Consider the following 16,698-nt stretch of genomic DNA (forward strand, 5'->3'; position numbering starts at 1 on the left):
CAGAAATCTAAAGACTCCTCACTTATTCTTTTATCTTCCCAATTCTGCTCTACCAAAAGCAAAATAAACTCAACATTATACCTTGGTTTCCTCGTAGATTATTGTTTTTGAATGTAGATGAATTTAAATGAACGTCAATTATGTACCCAAGACCGACTCTTATTTAAAGGAGGGAAGAGCGATCAGCAAATGCCGCAATTGCACTTTCATGCTTAACTTGTACATCCAAGTAATTGCTATTTGTAATAACTACAGAAAAGCCTATTATCTTGATTACAGCTGTTGGTAAATGAAAATACATTTACACCTAACAAACGTGTTAGGAGTTTCACAAGTCTTCAATTTCAGAGAGTAATATCAAATTATCCATTTATTAATTAGCATTTGAAAAGCTATTTGCATTTGCTTGCTACTGACAAATATTTAGTTATACAAATATATAGTTATTACATATATAACAAGAAAAAATTTAAATATATCTAAATTCCTATATGCATTGTTGTCTCTACATTTAATTTAGAATTTATGACTCCAACATGGACTTACAAAAATATTCATGCATCCACTGATTGTCACTGGAGGTTATAGTCTAATATTGAAAGATAGACAAACACACCAAAGAAACTAAAAATACATCAGAAGACAATAAGTGCTATGAAGAACATTAAAATGAAGTCGTATGAGAACAGCTCGGTGGTTAATTTAGCTATGTGGGAAACAGAACTTAACCTAACCTCACTGAGGAATGTAGAAGGATGTGACCAATAAAATGCCAAGATACATGTCAAAGGCAACCATAGAAGGTACTGCTAAAGAATTACATAAAACAGAACATCAGGACAGCTTATAATGTACACTAACAGTGTAAATACTTACACGAATATCTACCAACTGTTTACTAAAATTAGGATAATGTATAACAACTGTGGTCAATGGAGATAATGTATGACAACAAATTTTCGTCATATAGAAAGAGCTGAAAATCCATTATCACTTTGTAGCCACTTGCTGTCTATCTGTACACACTAGGGTTATTTTTGTACAACAAAATCAGTTAATTCTCTACTTATGAATTGGTATGTTCCTCGGGTCTTGATTTCTTCCTTTCTTTTTTCCCCCCTTTCAACAGGAGGTTAAGGAAGGTCTCTCTGAAGAGGTGACATTTAATACGATATCTGAAAATCATGCAGATGACAGCCAAAAGTCAGGAGGAGATCATTTCAGAGAGAGAGAGAAAAGTCAGTTGAAAACAATTACTTTGAAAAATAATAAGTCACCAGTTAAATGATATCTCCTTAATCGTTGACTTTTGACTGTAATATATTGTGTATTTAGTGTTGAAGGAGAATAATTCATGCTGATGAAAGTAAGGCATCTTTTTTTTTTTAATTTATTTCCCACAGCAGTCCATAAAACTTACTCATAAGGAAAACTCTCCTTAACTCTGGGTTTTAGAGTCAAATAGATTGTCACACCACATAATGATCTCCCTCTTTGGTCCTGATTAAGTTAATTTTTCTTAAGTACCCATGCACAGTAAAATAAAATGCATATAATAAAAGCTTAAATAATTAGAAATTGAATTTAAACAGGGTTGGGTCACTTGGTGACATTTGCTCATGACAATTTCAGGCCAATCTTTTCATCTTCAAAGTTTTCATTCCTTTCATTTATAATTTATCTCTATTGTTTGGAAAAGAGCTACCTCTAAAGTGTCATATCAAAATCACTGACAGTTCTTTTTTTTTTCAGATTGGTAAACAATGTAACCTCCATTGAAAATTAACATGAATTAGGTGATTTCCAACAAAACAATGAATATTCTGATCTGTTCTGACTGCTCACAGTGCTTATTAATACCAAAAGACTGCTCTGGCTAGGAGATAATGACATGGTCCACATACCTCAGGTAAAGATGGAATCTGAAAAGGCTGAATTCCCATTCTCTAGATGACTCAGCCAAATGCTTTTGAATCATTTATATAATGCAGAACTTTTTGTCTATGAAATCTTGTGTTTAAGGGGAGTTATGAAAAAAATTAAAAAATAAAATAAAGGGGAGTTATATACCTATTTGAAAAGCATGGCCAGCTCATACAAAATCTGCCAAATATGTTACATTTAATCAAAATTATTCACAATTTTTAATATTTGGAAGCCAATCTTTATCTAAGATTCTGGCTATTATTTATGGAATAATTCAATCTGGAACATATCCACTCTGGCCATATTTGGGGGAAAACATGAAACTTCATTACATTATAGCTCTAGCAACACTACTTTTAAACATATTCCATGGGATTATTTTTTTTTAAGATTTTATTTTTAATGTTTTTTTATTATATTATGTTAGTCACCATACAGTACATCCCTGGTTTCTGATGTAAAGNCTCTAGCAACACTACTCTTAAACATATTTCATGGGTTTATTTTTTTTTAAGATTTTATTTTTAATGTCTTTTTATTATATTATGTTAGTCACCATACAGTACATCCCTGGTTTCTGATGTAAAGTTCAATGATTCATTAGTTGCATATAACACCCAGTGCACCATGCAATACATGCCCTCCTTAATACCCATCACCAGTCTATCCCATTCCCCCACCTCCCTCCCCTCTGAAGCCCTCAGTTTGTTTCTCAGACTTTATTTATTAATTTGACAGAGAGAAACAGCCAGCGAGAGAGGGAACACAAGCAGGGGGAGTGGGAGAGAAAGAAGCAGGCTCCTAGCGGAGGAGCCTGATGTGGGGCTCGATCACAGAACGCTGGGATCACACCCTGAACTGAAGGCAGACACTTAGCGACTGTACCACCCAGGCGCCCCTATTTCGGGGGTTTATATAGAACTACTCACAACGGCATGAAAAGTATAAAAATAAATTGAAGTATTACTTTATAAACTATGCTGAATATGAAAGAAAAATCTCCGTCTCTTTTCAGCGTAATGAACTTAAACTTTTATTTAGAAGTATTCCAAATTTTAGGGGCGCCTGAGTGTCTCAGTCGTTAAGCATCTGCCTTCAGCTCAGGGCGTGATCCCGGCGTTCTGGGATTGAGCCCCACATCAGGCTCNGTAATGAACTTAAACTTTTTTTTAGAAGTATTCCAAATTTTAGGGGCGCCTGAGTGGCTCAGTCATTAAGCAACTGCCTTCAGCTCAGGGCGTGATCCCGGCGTTCTGGGATTGAGCCCCACATCAGGCTCCTCTGCTGGGAGCCTGCTTCTTCTTCTCCCACTCCCCCTGCTGTGTTCCCTCTCTTGCTGGCTGTCTCTCTCTCTCTCAAATAAATAAATAAAATCTTAAAAAAAAAGTATTCCAAATTTTAAAGATAAGTTTAAAAAATAAAAATAGATTTCAGGTTTCAATTGATGTCCTTTATACATAGCTGTATTATAGAACTGATAACTATATCTATATGTTATTTCCCATTAAACTGTGAGCTCTTCAAAATCAGGCATCAATTTTACTCATCTTCATATCCTCATAGTACAGCACAAGGCCTTGCCCAATATGTTCAATAAATGTATACTGAATGAATAAGTCAATTAATGAGTGGTCTCTGTTAATTAATGAGCAAAGGCTCCCAGTGCTTGCACATCCTAGAGTAATCCCACAATAGGCAAAAAAAGGATGTCTGAAAATCAGGACTCTTTTCTAAACTGTGTCCGTTATGATGGGTAAAATGCACATACAGGAGTATCAATAGTTCTCAAAGAAAGCTAATCATAGGGACGGGGTAACTGGGTGATGGGTATTAAGGAAGGCATGTGATGTAATGAGCACTGGGTGTTATATGCAACTGATGAATCACTGAGCTGTACTTCTGAAACTAATAATATACTATATGTTAATTAATTGAATTTAAATAAAATTTTAAAAAAATAAAATTTAAAAAAGAAAGCTAATCCTTAAAATCATCTTATGAGCTTAAATTTTTTAATATCAGAAGATTCTGCTTCAATAAATCTGATATGGGGTCACAGATTCGTATTATCATGTTTAATAGCCAAAGTTCCATGTGGTGTGAGTGCATGAACAGCTCTTCAAGATGTCTCATTTCCAAGATAATCTACAATTAGAGGCAGCCATCTCTTTGAAATGCAAAGTTTAAGTCTAAGGAAAGGATGCATATTAAATCATTAAAAACAATATGTGCTAAAGATATAGAGATAGATGATAGATGACAGATGGATGGATGGATAGATTAGATAGATAGATAGATAGATAGATAGATAGATAGATAGATAGATGATAGATTCTACAGCTTTGTTCTGTAAGGCAATTAAGTTACTTGGAAAGAATTTGATCTTCTTGAGACTTGCCTGTAAAGTGTTCTGAGGTGGGTGCAGAGCAGTATTTAGTCTAGGATTAATTTTTCCTCACTACTTAGGCAACGTTCTTCTGAATATTCCACCCTATGCACCATGAGGTACAAATTCTACTCTGGCTTGTGGGAACACAATCTCTTCCCAGGTTTTGTGATCTCTGTATATTGCTGCTTTGGGGTAGTTCTTTCCCCAGCCTCAGATAGTTTCCTCTTACGCTGAAGACTTGCTGGATGCCATCTGTGAATCACTGGAGCTCTCTCTCTGCAATGCTCTCCACTGTCCAGTATTTGCACCTGAGAATTCTAGTTACCATGGGCTTCCCTTAACTTCCATCTTTGTCTCCTCAACTCAAAAAGACAGTTGGACTCCACCTGGTTCTCTACCTCTGCACAGCAGCCTGGAAACCCTATCCGGGCAGAAAGCTGGGGTGATATTTGCCACATTTGTTTCCCTTCTTTTGGGAACCACGGTCCTTCTTTCCCTCATAGCCAACTATTGTTTCATATATTCCATTTAGCTTTTCAGTTCTTTCAGTTCTTTTAGTTCTTTCAATTGGTCCTTGTTGCTGCATCTTGGCTAGATACAGCAGTTCGTGATTTTTTTTTTTCAATACTTGACTTTGGCCAAGTGGTGGGGGACAGTATCCGAGGTTTCCACCTGGCCTTACTTAATATGATGACTTGACCACCACCAACCCCAGGTGGACTCAGTGTAAGGTTTTCTTCAACTGCCAAATATGTCAATCCTAGTTAAGCATTCAGGTATGGGGTAATGACCAGAGTGAGGCCACAGACCCAAAAGACCCACTGTAAACTAGATATAGTTAAGGACCCTATTTATTGCCTAGCCCCCTTACCTTGTCACCTCCCTAAAAGAGGAGTCATGGTGACATTTCAGGTCTCCTATGTTCAACAGCCCTAGAAATGTCTGGGTATTCTCCTTTCCTCACTGTATAATCATCTGAGTATATAACTGTACGAACCTTTTGGGAAGAACTGGGGGAATCATTATAGTATATACTTCATAATGTTGCAGGGTTCTACCTCCCGGAGACTGAACCACCTCTACAGTCAATGCGTACTGGCTCTAAATATTGTTTCTTGCCTAGAAATATTGCAGGACCATGTAATTTTATTGAGCTGACCACTCTCAGCCTCCTGTTCAAACATTCTTGCTTTCTTTCATTTGCTTACTACATTTTATTTATTTATTTTTGACCAATAGAAATTGTACATATTGAAGGTGTTAAAAAACTTGATACGAATTACTTCAGTAGATCGCTTTATGTTAAAGACCTCAGGAAAACAGGTAGGGTGACAAAAGGGCTGCAAAGGAAACCCAAAGGGAAGATAAAAGGAAAGCACAAACAGATGCAGATGAGAAAACAATTTACCAGAATCCAGGATGGCCCTCAATTTTTTTCTCTGTGATGTTGAAGCTGAATAATGATAATCTAAAGAGAACAGAATGACCAAACCAGTGGAGATTCCTGATTTGCTCTATCTTACCATACTAAAATATTAATTCATGCATCAGGTATTCGCTACATATTGACCAAAGCATAGTAGAGGGAGAGGGAAGCTGTAAATGTTGATAATCCTGTTTCATCATAAGGACTTGAATTTCATGCAGCATGCTCAGTTAGAGAAGAATGCCATCTCAAAGCTGCATCAGTCACACTAAAGAAAAAGCTAATGTTCACTCAGACTGAGAAGATAAACGAAGAAAGAATGACAAATGTTGCTTTATTAGGGTTCTCCTTAAAATTCATTTCATCTCCATCAGTGATTCACTATTTTCTCTCCTGATTCCTGGGTAATCTCAATAAGCATTTGAAGAACTTTCACTCAGGAATAAAGGGAAATAATGCCTGAAACCACTTCTCTTAAATCATTGTTGACACTTGAAATTGTACTGAAGCAATTCTCTTTAGCCTCCCTACTTTGTAAAAAAGCTATTCCATACTGAACATGCAATGATATCACAAGGGGCACTTTAAATTTTTTGTACCTCAGTTTCCTTTTCTGCAAACTGATAATAAAAATATATTCCACTTAATAATTTTTTTTATACTCCGGGGGGAAGGCAACTTAGAGAATATCTAATTCGGTCCCTCTATTTTGCAGATAAGTAATGTAAATTCATGAAAAATGAAATTTTTTAGGTAAATAATGAAGTTGAATTCATAAAATGAATTTTCTGAAGGCACATACCAAGTTGGGAGCAGAGTGAAGTTGATATTAATGGTAAAGCCACACTCAATTCAAGATACTTTCTTATCTCTGAATTAATTTTATACAGTTTAAGCCAGTTACTGCATACTAATAACTGCAAAGCAATTCTGAGAACAAGAGTCATATTTTAATATAACAGTGAGGCGAGTGATTGCGTTCAGTTAAGGTAATGGCTTTTGTTTTTACGAAATGATGGTAAGACTTGCATGTTAGAAAATAGAAGAGTTGTTCAAAAATATGTTTATCAAATTAATTACCAGTATATATCTGGTATAACAGTTTTGGTGGTGGTATATTTTTAATTTGAATGGCAGTTGTCTAATCTGTGTTTTTGTATACTTTTATTTACAAAGGCTCCATTTTTAAAAATTATATTTATGATAAAACTTATTTTTTTCTATTGAAAAGTTATTTAGTGAGAAGTAATGATTCCAAAGTTTTGAGTGAAGGCCGATGTCTTGATTACCAGCTCATCAAATGTCAACATATTAGCTTTAGCCATAAAGTTCTTCAGATTTCAAAAAGATTTGACAGCTCACTGAAATTTTTATCACATTTTATAACAGATGTTGTGACAATCCACTTGATACATTACAGAATATCCACGGGCTGGGTAATAGGCACAAATTTAGGTAAAGGCTATAGACATTTGAGAGATTTAGCATCTTTCATTTAAGATGTGCTAATGCTCTTACTATGAAGGAAGCTGCACTTTACGAAGTTACAAAATGATTTCCCGTGAGCCACGCTGGCTCATCTGCTGTAAGTAGAAGCAGCTCCTATGATACATCTTAAAGTTTGCTTTGCTTCTTACGTCAGTATTCCCAATTGTATAAGCCACGAAGCCCATTACATTCCTTCTTAGATCTCAAGATCAAGGCAGGTATAGAAAGAATCTGGAAGGATTCATTTTTTTTTCCCAAAATGGTAAATTTCTGGGTTTTTAAAAATAATTCTAAAAGTAATGCATGGATGTTTGTTATATGAGATGAATTTAACCTCATATAGGATTTAACCCATCTTCAGCCTATTTGCAAGGAGAACTCAAAGGATTAGTTATACCTCAGAGTTGTCCCAAAAGAGGCAAGGGATGCAAAGAAAAATGAGAGCTTTCGGGGCGCCTGGGTGGCACAGCGGTTAAGCGTCTGCCTTCGGCTCAGGGCATGATCCCAGCGTTCTGGGATCGAGCCACGTCAGGCTCTTCTGCTGGGAGCCTGCTTCTTCCTCTCCCACTCCCCCTGCTTGTGTTCCCTCTCTCGCTGGCTGTCTCTATCTCTGTCAAATAAATAAAATCTTTAAAAAAAAAAAAAAAGAAAAATGAGAGCTTTAATAAATACATTAAAGATAACAAATTATGTACTCACTTTGGCAATAGATATACTAAAATTGGAACAATACATAGAAAATTAGCACACCCCCTGTACAAGGATGACACACAAATAAAGATAATGAAGTATGGCCTTCACCAGTCTTTTCACCCACACCTATACCCTTTGGAATTTCAGATGGAGTGCTTGTCCATACTGTTTCAGATATATGAGCCTAGCCAGTAGAAATCCTGGAAACTGGGATAATTTCAAGTCAGCCACCAGGCAGTCAGATGGATTCCTGGGCAAATGATCCATTATTGCCTGGGACTGGTTAGCTTCGAAACAACCCTAAAACCAGTGGCACTCTCCTATCTAAAGAGGGAGTTCAAGGCCTCATTTTCTTCATCACTTAGTGTCAAGACCAAGATACAGGTGGTCCTCAGGGCTAGTAGAAAGGTTTTAGAAATGTTAAAAGTTCTTACTTCTTTGTAAACAGCCTACATTTGAGAGGTTCCTCTCATGGTCTTTTCTTTAGGATTGCTTACTGTTCTTATTTTCCAGTCTCTCTGCTCCCACGCATCTGGGGCAATAGGATGAGTTAGCGCTTTCTACAAACCAAGGACCAAGACTTCCACTTTTAGAAGACTAAACAGGGATCAAGATGAGAAAAGAGGATATGAAGTGAATGCCTAGGCTTCATGGCATAGTATCCATAGGAATGATATTAAGAAAAGGCAGTGAAAGTAAACTACTCTTTCAAGAAATTGTTAGAGAAACAAGGGCTAGAGATGAGAGAGGTAAATTAAAATGTAGAGGATCAAAGTGTAGAAGTGTTCTACTCTGTTCTGTCCCTAGAGTAAAGATTACTCAAATGAGTTAATTTGCTGAGAGGGAAAAGTAGTAAGAACAGACAGTTAGAAGACGGAAAATCAATCGGGAGAGCATAACTGATAAACAACTTTCTAGAAGCACCTATATGGGAACAGACCAAAAGTACAGGTAAAGCAGTCAACCTCAAAATGGAAGAATCTTTCTTCTTCCAAGACTGGGGATAAAAAGGGATATTGAAGGGCACATGGGTGGCTCAGTTGGTTGAGCATCGGACTCTTGATTTTGGCTCAGGTCATGATCTCATGGTCGTGAGAATAACCCCCACGCTGGGCGCCATACTGGATGTGGAGCCTGCTTGGGATTCTCACTTTCCCTCTATCTCTCTCCCTCTCTTTAAAAAAAAAAAAAAGGGTAAGAAATTAAATAGAAAAATTGTGAGGCTGAGAAAGGTAAGTATACACAAATTTCCCAATAAAATAAGAATTAAGTTTATCTGCCATATGTGAGACAGGTCTTGAAGACATTAAGGACTTAACAAATATGGAAAGTTTAGGTGTATTTGCCCTAAGGGAGGTAATAGAGAATAGTCAAGGGACTGAATTAACAGTTTACTAAGCAATAGCAAGAACCTAGAGAGGGCTAGAGAGCTTGAATTTTTAATGCATTTACTCAACATAATTTTGTGACCAGTGTTGGATCCTAAGAAGGAGAACTGATGAAGTGATTGATTGGTTGCTTATATTTGGGGCAGGGGGTAAGGGATAAAAGGTCTGGGGCAGAAATTTCTGGGTAATAGCCAAGTGCACAGTTGCATTGGATGACCACTGAATCCACGCTGGGTGAAACAGAATGGGAAAGGATTAGAAAGAAAAAGGAACCAAGTTGCTGGATGACATACTGAAGGCTACAAGCAAGAAAAGCAAAGAGCTGGGAGAAGTGGTAGTAAGGCAAATTTAAATCAAATGAGGATATTTTATTGACAGGCAATATACACATGTCCTGAAGCCAGACATTCAGGGGCCAAATCCTAGCTCTGCCTCACTAACTGTGGGACTGGGGAAAATAGAATTGTTTTTAAGAATCCATGAGTGCATATGTGTAAAGTATTTAGGTCAGGGTCTCCAATATAGTATCCGCTTGATAAATTATAGCTATCACTATGTTCCAGAGTTTACCATTGGAGAAGTAGCATAGCCCCAAATGGTGAAACATAACTCAAAATGATGAGGTATAATTTCAGATGATGTACAGTTTTGCTGATGGAGAGGCATCACTGAGAATAGATGGCTTTATGTCATCAGAGACCTGAAGTTCAGTGAAGGTAAAAGTCAATGGATTTACAGAAATAATTTATATTCTGTCTTCTGGAACTCTACTATCAGTAAATAGGGATGACAGAGAATACATTAATGTTGATAAATGGAGGACTACTTAGGTGGAAAAAATCTAAATTAAATTACTTCTTCCTTTTCAGATTATTCTTACATTTGGGTTCCTCAAAACCTCAGCATTATATATGTCTACCTGTCAAAAGACACATGCAATTAATTAAAAATGAAAACTTTCATATTTTCAAATTGTCCTACACCAATACTGGAATGCCCTCTTCTGTGCATTGTCCTACCAAGATTTAGGAGAGCTCTGAGCAAGTCCACTTGCAAGATCATGAAGCTCTCTCATTTAAACTGAGATGTGAGTTTGACATGCTTCTTAATAAAATTTTATGATAATTTAATTCCAATTATGGGTTAAGATATACCTTGGATGCATCTCACAAAATTAAAATGGAATTGATATTTTAATTAGATTCAGCAAGTCAGCATAGCACCATCTATACATACAGGCATACTAAATATCATTTCATGAGCAGAATGACAAGAGAATCACTTCCAATCAGAACCTCATATGATTTCAATGTCATTTTATTCAGTTGATTAACTGTGTAATGTCCCTTTATGTTTATTCTTCCAACAAATAGTTATCTAGTGTTTATCATGTATACAACATATGCTAGCTGCTACCAGGAATAAGTGATAAAAATTGGGGCAAAGTTCCTACCTTGGAACATACATCTGTGGTAGGGACAGACAAGTATCTATATTAATACTAGAATACAGGCCAGAATGTATGAGTGGAAATACTAAAGAAGGAGCAATTGATTCCACAAATCAAAAGGGGGGTCTGTTTAATGGTTTGCCTCTCTCTCTTTTTTTCCCCCATGTTCACCTGTTTTGTTTCTTAAATTCTACATGAGTGAAATTATATGGTATTTGTCTTTCTCTGTCTTATTTCACTAAACATTATACTCTCTAGCTCTGTCCATGTTGTTGCAAATGGCAAGATTTCATTCTTTTTTATGGCTGAATAATAGTTCATTTTGTGTGCGTGTGTGTGTGTGTGTGTGTATCTCACATCTTTATCCATTCATCTATTGATGGACACTTAGGCTGCTTCATAGTTTGGCTATTCTGAATATTGCTGCAACAAACCTAAGGGTGCATGCATCCACTTGAATTAGTATTTTTGTATTTTGGGGATAAATACTCAGTAGTGCAATTACTAGATCATAGGGCGGTTCTATTTTTAATTTTTTGAGGAACCTCCATACTGTCTTCCAAAGTGGCAGCAACAGTGTGCATTCCCACCAACAGTGCACAGGGGTTTCTTTTTCTCCACATCCCCTCTAACACTTGTGGTTTCTTAGGTTTTTTATTTTAGCCATTCAGATAGGCATGAGGTGATAGCTCTTTGTAGTTTTGGTTTGCATTTCCTTGATGAGGACCGATGCTGAGCATCTTTTCATATGTTTGTTGGCCATCTGTATGTCTTCTTTGGAGAAATATCTGTTCGTGTCTTCTGCCCAATCTTTATTGGATTACTTGGGGTTTTTTACGTTGAGTTGTATAAATTCTCTATATATTTTGGATATTAACCCTTAATCAAATACAACATTTGCAAATATCTTCTCCCATTCAGTAGGTTGTCTTTTAGTTTTCTTGATAGTTTCCTTTGCTATGCTGAAACTTTTTGTTTTGATGTAGTCCCAATAGTTTATTTTGGCTTTTTCCCCCCTTGCCTCAAAAGATATATCTAGAAAAATGTTGCTATGGCCAATGTCAGAGATTACTGACAGTGCTCTCTTCAAATATTTTAAAGGTTTTCTGTCTCACATTTAGGTCTTTAATCCATTTTTAGTATATTTTTGTGTATGGTGAAAGAGCGTGGTTCAATTTCATTCTTTTCCATGTATCTGTCCAGTTTTCCCAGCACCATTTGTTGGAGAGACTTTTTCTCATTGAATATTCATTCCTCCTTTGTTGAAGATAAATTGACCATATAATTATGGGCCTATTTCTGGGTTTTTGTTCTATTCCACTGATCTATGTGTCTATTTTTATGCCAGTACCATACTGTTTAATTACTACTGCTTTGCAGTATAACTTGAAATCTGGAATTCTGATACCTCCAGCTTTGTTTTTCTTTTTCAGGATTGCTTTGGCCATTCAAGGTCTTCTGCAGATCCATACAAACTTTAGGATTATTTGTTCTAGTTCTGTGAAAAATGTCATTGTAGACTGCTTTGGACAATATAGACATTTTAACAGTATTTTTTCTTCCAATCCATGAGCAGGGCATGTCTTCCCATTTCTTTTTGTAGGTTTGAGTTTCTTTCATCAGTGTTTTATAGTTTTCAGAGTACAGGTCTTTCACCTCTTGGGTTAAGTTTATTCCTAGGTGTTTTGCTGGTTTTGGTGCAATTGTAAATGGGATTGCTTTCTTAATTTCACTTTCTGCTGCTTCATTGACAGTGTATAGGAATGCAACAGGCTTTTGTACATTGATTTTGTATCCTGTAACCTTACTGAATTCATTTATCAGTTCTAGTAGTTTTTTGGTGCAGTATTCAGGTTTTCTATATACAGTATCATGTCATCTGCAAATAGTTTAAGTTTTGCCTCTTTTTTACCAAATTAGATGACTTTTATTCCTTTCTCTTGTCTGATTTCTGTGGCTAGGACTTCCAGTATTATGCTGAATAAAAGTCGTGAGAGGAGACATCCTTGTCTTGTTCCTGACCTTAGGGGAAATTTTCTCAGTTTTTCACCATTGGGTATGATGTTGGCTGTGGATTTTTCATACAAGGACTTTGTTATGTTGAAGTATGGTCCCTCTAGACCTACTTTGTTGAGGGTTTTTATCATGAGTGGATGTTGTACTTTGTCAAATGCTTTTTCTACATCTATTGAAATGATCATATGGCTTTTATCCTTTCTTTTATTAATGTGATATATCATGTTGATTGATTTGCAAATATTGAACCACCCTTGGAACCCAGCAATAAATCCCACTTGATTGTGGTGTATGATTTTTTATGTATTGTTGGATTTGGTTTGCTAATATCTTGTTGTGGATTTTTGCATCTATATTCATGAGAGATATTGGCCTATAGTTCTCTTTTTTTGTGGTGTCTTTATCTGGTTTTGGTATCAGGGTAATATTGGTTTCATAGAATGAATTTGGAAGTTTTCCTTCCTTTTGTATTTTCTGGACAAGTTTCAGAAGACTGGGTCTTGGGGCGCCTGGGTAGCGCAGTCGTTAAGTGTCTGCCTTCGGCTCAGGGGTGATCCCGGTGATCTGGGATCGAGCCCCACATCAGGCTCTTCCCCTGGGAGCCTGCTTCCTCCTCTCCCAGTCCCCCTGCTTGTGTTCCCTCTCTCGCTGGCTGTCTCTCTGTCAAATAAATAAATAAAATCTTTAAAAAAAAAAAGAAGAAGAAGACTGGGTCTTAACTCTTCTTTCAATGTTTCGTAGAAATCACCTGTGATGCTGTCTGATCCCGGACTTTTGTTTTGGGGGAGTTTTTTGATTAATGATTCAATTTCATTGCTAGTAATTGGTCTGTTCAAATTTTCTATTTCTTCCTGATTCACTTTTGTAGGTCACATGTTTCTAGGAATTTATCCATTTCTTCTAAGTTGTCCAATTTGCTGGCATATAGGGCATATAGGTTTTCATAATATTCTGTTAAAAATGTTTGTATTTCTGTGGTGTTTATTGTTATTTCTCCTATTTCCTTAGTAATCTTGTTTATTTGGGTCATCTCTCTTCTTTTGTAATGAGTCTTACTAGAAGTTTATCAATTTTGTTGATCTTTTCAAAGAATCAGCTCCTGGTTTTGATCTGTTCTGTCAGGTTTTTTGGTTTTTGGTTTTTGGTTTCTATATCATTTATTTCTGCTCTAATCTTTATTATTTCCTTCCTTTTTGGGCTTGGGTTTTATTTGTTCTTCTTTTTCCCTTAGGTGTAAGGTTAGGTTGTTTGAGATTTTTCTTGGTTCTTGAGGTAGGACTGTGTTGCTATGAACTTCCCTCTTAGAACCACTTTTGTTGCCTCCCAAAGACTTTGGATTGTTGTATTTTCATTTTCATTTGTTTCCATGTAATTTTTTTATTTCTTCTTGGATTTCTTGGTTGACCCATTCATTGTTTAGTAGCATGTTATTGAACTTCCATGTATTTGTGGTCTTTCCAGACTTTTTCTTGTGGTTGATTTCTAGTTTCATAGCATTGCGGTCAGAAAAGATGCATAATATGATTTCTATCTTTTTGAATTTGTTAGACTTGTTTTGTGGCCTAATATATGATCTAGTCAGGAAAATGTTCCATGTGCACTTGAAAAGAATGTGTATTCTGCTGTTTTAGGATGGAATACTCTGAATATGTCTGCTAAATCCATCTGGTCCAGTGCATCATTCAAAATCACCATTTCCTTGTTGATTTCTGTTTGGATGATTTGGCCACCAATGTAAGTGGGGTGTTAAAGTACCCTACTATTATTGAATTACTATTGATTATTTCTTTTATCTTTGTTATTAACCACTTTATGTATTTGGGTGCTCCCATTTGGGGCATATAAATATTTATGATCATTATAACCTCTTGTTGGATTGTGTCCTTTTTGTCTCTTGTTATAGTCTTTGTTTTAAAGTCTATTTGGGGGACAGGTGGGTGGCTCAGTCTGTTAAGCCTCCAACTCTTGGTTTCAGCTCAAGTCATGATCTCAGGATTCTGGGATCAAGCTCCACATCAGGGTTCACACTAAGGGGGGAGTCTGCTTTCCTGCCTCTCTCTCCCATTCCCTCTGACCCATCCCCCACTCCTGTTCTCTCTCTCTCTAAAATAAATAAATAAATGTTTAAAAATCAGTAAATAAATAAAAATAAAGTCTACTTTGTCCAATATAATTATTGCTACCTTGGCTCAATTTTGGCATCCATTTGCATGATAAACATGTCTTTATCCCCTCACTTTCAATGTGCATGTGCCTTTAGGTCTGAAATGAGTCCCTTGGAGGCAGCATAGAGATGGGTCTTGTTTTCTTATTCAGTCTGTCACCCTGTGTTTTGAGCATTTAGTCCATTTACATTTAAAGTAATTATTGATAGATATGTATCTATTGTCATTTTGTTACTTATTTTGTAGCTGTTTATATAGATTCTCTCTGATCCTTTCTTCTCTTGCTCTCTTTCATGGTTTGTTGGCTTTCTTTAGTGACATACTTGTATTCCTTTCTCTTTATTCTTTGCATATTAATTAGTGGTTTTTGGTTTGTGGTGACCATTAGGTTTGCTTATAACATCTTCTGCTTCTAGCAGTCTATATTCAGCTGTTGGCCACTTAAGTTTAAACCCATTCTTACTCCTCTCCCTCCCACATTTTAGGTATATGGTGTCATATCTTACACCCTTTTATTTTATGAATCCCATTACTGATTTTTATGGAAATACTTACTTTTACTGTTTTTGTGTTTTTTTAATTTTCATACTATCACTTATGGTCTTCTTTCCACTCAGAGAGTCCCCCTTAATATTTCTTTTTTTTTTTTTTTTTTTAAAGATTTTATTTATTTATTCGACAGAGATAGAGACAGCCAGTGAGAGAGGGAACACAAGCAGGGGGAGTGGGAGAGGAAGAAGCAGGCTCATAACAGAGGAGCCTGATGTGGGGCTTGATCCCATAACGCCAGGACCACGCCCTGAGCCGAAGGCAGACGCCTAACCGCTATGCCACCCAGGCGCCCCCCCCCTTAATATTTCTTATAAGGCTCATTTAGTGGTCATGAACTTCTTTAGTTTTTGTTTGTCTGAGAAATTCTTTTATCTCTTCTATTCTGAGTAATGGCCCTGGTGGCTATCAGGTATTCTTGGCTGCAGATTTTTCCCTTTCAGTACTTTGAATATATCATGCCACTCCCTTCTTGGCCCCACCATTTTTAGATAGGAGTTTATAGACAGGAATTGGCACCTTTCTTTATAAATATGATTTGAATTTTTGATATAATTATTTTATTCAAATATCAGAATGATCTCTCATTTTAATCATCAGCCTTGGCATTTAAATTTTTTTAATGATTTATGTCCAAATATGGCATGTATTATATATAGTATTAATATTTGATGGATTGTCAAAGAGCTGTACATATATTTTAAGTTGCCAGCTTTAGATTTAGGTGCCAAATTTTAGTTGCCAACTTAAAAAAGCTAATGTGTATTCTTACTCATAGGAAAAGAGATATTTAAAAATTCCAGAAAGGACTGAATTTTTGCTCTTTGTAAATAATTAGTCTGGGGGCAGTTCTGTTTTTTTCGTCCTTCTATCAAACTCTCATTTTTATTCAGCCATAAGTTCGTTTAGTCAATCCCAGCATAGGAATTGCCAAGTGCTTACAAAAGTTATACACTTCTCTTGCTGTACAAAACCAATGCTAAAAAATACTCATTCTACTCTGTATAACATTCCTCCTCCACTTTCAGAAAATCAACTTTGCATTTCCATGACCTCTTCCAGATAGGGGACATGCTGACAAGCTCAAATCCATTATTCACTGATCATAAGATACTGGAGTTTTCATATGTCAAATGTTATACCATTCCCAGAAGAAATCCACATATAGATTTCTTTACATTCCAAAAACTAAACTTCTGCTTTCATTA

The 16,698-nt window shown here is 36.2% G+C and overlaps 1 non-coding gene across 1 annotated transcript; it reads left to right on the forward strand.

Moving 5' to 3' along the window:
* The first annotated feature begins 7,924 nt into the window (after positions 1-7,924).
* LOC117797198 lies at positions 7,925-8,027 on the forward strand. Its single transcript, XR_004622116.1, has one exon. It is a non-coding gene; the product is annotated as a U6 spliceosomal RNA (small nuclear RNA).
* The last annotated feature ends 8,671 nt before the right edge of the window (positions 8,028-16,698 follow it).

Source organism: Ailuropoda melanoleuca, chromosome 19 (assembly GCF_002007445.2).
Source record: "Ailuropoda melanoleuca isolate Jingjing chromosome 19, ASM200744v2, whole genome shotgun sequence".
In the NCBI taxonomy this organism is placed as follows: domain Eukaryota; kingdom Metazoa; phylum Chordata; class Mammalia; order Carnivora; family Ursidae; genus Ailuropoda; species Ailuropoda melanoleuca.